The sequence below is a fragment of the Octopus sinensis genome, linkage group LG1 (genome assembly GCF_006345805.1).
Source record: "Octopus sinensis linkage group LG1, ASM634580v1, whole genome shotgun sequence".
Lineage (NCBI taxonomy): Eukaryota > Metazoa > Mollusca > Cephalopoda > Octopoda > Octopodidae > Octopus > Octopus sinensis.
In genome coordinates, this window is record NC_042997.1 from 84481638 (window position 1) to 84484321 (window position 2684).

Here is a 2684-nt window from a genome sequence, read left to right on the forward strand (position 1 = left end):
CAGTAATAATAATTAGTATTCACATTATTCACATTAATGCGGTGAGCTGAGAGAACTACTGTAGTTTGATGTGATGATTCCTGCCACCAAAATTTCTGGTTTTGTGCTTTTGCTGGAAATCAAAGTAGCATTATCTTGATAAACATGTTTGGATTTAATCTGAAATCTTAAGGAACAACATGGGATAATTTCAAGCTATCATTTAGGGAGAGTTTGAAATTGATTTTCTTACTTCTCTGTAATCTGAACTCAAAGTTTACATGGATTAATTTGAATTGTAGTTAACCTGAAATTGCTGAGTAGTGGGAATTGAAATCAGAAGGGAAACATGCGTAACAAAATATTGTTCCCCGTTTAGTTCTGTTATCTAGAATCTCTGCTACATGAATCTCACTATTTACTTACTATTACCATAACACAAAACATGAACACCGAGAAATGTGACGTTAAGGCTGATCGTACAAAAGGAGCATTTACATGATTTGCTCGACCTGCTACCAAGAAATAACAGCAAAATCTCCCTAAGAAAAAAGAAATCCGCTTGCCATGAAACACTATACAAAAAAAACGGGATGCCTTTGATAATGTTGTCCTACATACATTATGCCTGAATAAAAGACGGAATGGTCACAGCTGGAACGCCTTTGATCATAGGTCCGTTCGATCAGAGCTGACCTGAGGCTAATCAACAACAAGTTTTTCACAAGGAACAATATTAATACCCCGCCTCTCACTGATACGTGTGCAGAAACATACACATATAAACGCGTGTACATTCACACAAATACATAAATATAAATAATATAAAACAAATACAAAGAATGGATAAAATAAAATGAATAAATACATAAGTCAGTAAATAAATAAATGTCATAGTTTGGTAGTGTTGGCAGATAGATATTTTGTTGTTGAAAAATAGTGAGAAGAAAGAAAAGAGAGGAGGAACACTTCTTTCGAACAAATGCGATGCACACAAAAGCCATTTTTCTTTTTCTGTGTTGGTGTCAATAAATGTTGAGATTGCATGGTTGGTAGACACAAGTGATCGATCTTTTTTTTTTGTTTCTTTGTCCTTCCCATAAGACTAACTTTTGACCTGTGACCTGCTCCCTCAGTAGCCTCGAGACAGACAAGCATGACAACCAAAACCAACATGCATTTATTTATTTTATTTTTGCATTTGATTACTTTTACTTTTATTTATTGTTTTCATTCATTTTTTTTCATTTTCACTCAGTTTTTTTCTTTAAATTCTTTTTGACGAATCCTTTAATACATCCAATCATCCATCCATCCATTCTGTCAACCAACCAACTAACCATCCATCCAACCATCCAACCAGCCAACAAACCGCCAGCCGACCGATCGACTCACTGACCCACCGATCCACCGACCAACCGGCCCAACATCACCAATCTAATAAAACAGCTTTACTAAGACTATTTCTATAATGCAGCGTCATGAGTCACATTATTGTCTATTTCGGCGGTAAATATAATAAAATTGCAACCATTCAGAGAAGATTAGATTGGTTTTTGCTCATCATTGACTTCAACATTCGTGAAGCGTTCCACATTATATACGGTGGTGGATTAGCAGAATCGATAAAATATGGAATAAGATGCATTCCTTCATTCAATTAATTTTACGCCATGAGTTCAAGTTCCACTGAAGTCGACTTTACCTTTCAAATAAGGTCAATTTTTTTTTTATTGAAGTTGTTATGTAATTGACTATCGCCTTATACCAAATTGTGTATCCTTGTACCAAAATTAGAAACTAGTCGCCGAAGTCGATTTTGCATATCGGGGTCGATAAAATAAGTACCAGTTGAACAGTGTGGTCGATGAAATCGACGTATTCCCTCACCCCAACTTGCTGACCTTGTGTCAAAATTTGAAATCAATATTAGAAACCAGTCATCGAGGTCGACGTTGCCTTTCATCCTTTCAACAGCACTGGGGTCGATGTAGTCGACTCACCTCTTCCTCGAATTGCTGGCCTTAAGCCAAAATTTGAAACCAGTATTAGAAAGTAGCAGTGCTAGTGGAAAATGCGCGAGTATTTTAAAAACTTTAACTCTATAAAAACTATGAAACGCATAATATCTTTTTCGGAATTGTATTTTTCCTGCAACCTTCGATTTTTGAGACAGTGTAAAATCTTATATGTGTAGTATTGAAGGTGCAGTCTTACAAAAGAACATCTTTGAAAGCTATATTATTTATTATACACTTATCACTTCTTTGTCCTTGAAAGTTATTATCTATTTTTTTTCACCTTAAGTCGAGAAGTAAACCACCTTAATTATTAAGCATAATGGAAGATATAGTATATCTATGATATTGTATTGCTACATTGGTAAAGTGTAAGCTATTCTTAAGACGTTGTGTTCTATCCTTATTTTCTTATCCGAAAAATGTTTATCTGGTTGAACTTAAACCCACGATCCCATTGAGCATCGTATAGTCATTGCGCCAATGACCCGAGGAATCTAGTAAATAAATAAGATCTGTAATTTAGCCACCGGCATAACTTTATGATAAAAAGTTCGCTTCCTAATCGTATCTTCGTAATCATATCTTTCTGGGTTCGATCCCAATGTGTTACCATATGCGCAAGTGTCTCTTATACAACCTCAAACTGGTTAATGCTTTGAATGAAATTTAGTCGGCACAAACTGC

At 35.3% G+C, this 2684-nt stretch overlaps 1 non-coding gene across 1 annotated transcript; it reads left to right on the top strand.

Annotated features, from left to right (window-relative positions):
- Positions 1–1473: 1473 nt before the first annotated feature.
- LOC115220687 lies at positions 1474–1580 on the top strand. The gene has a single exon (XR_003882589.1). It is a non-coding gene; the product is annotated as a U6 spliceosomal RNA (small nuclear RNA).
- The last annotated feature ends 1104 nt before the right edge of the window (positions 1581–2684 follow it).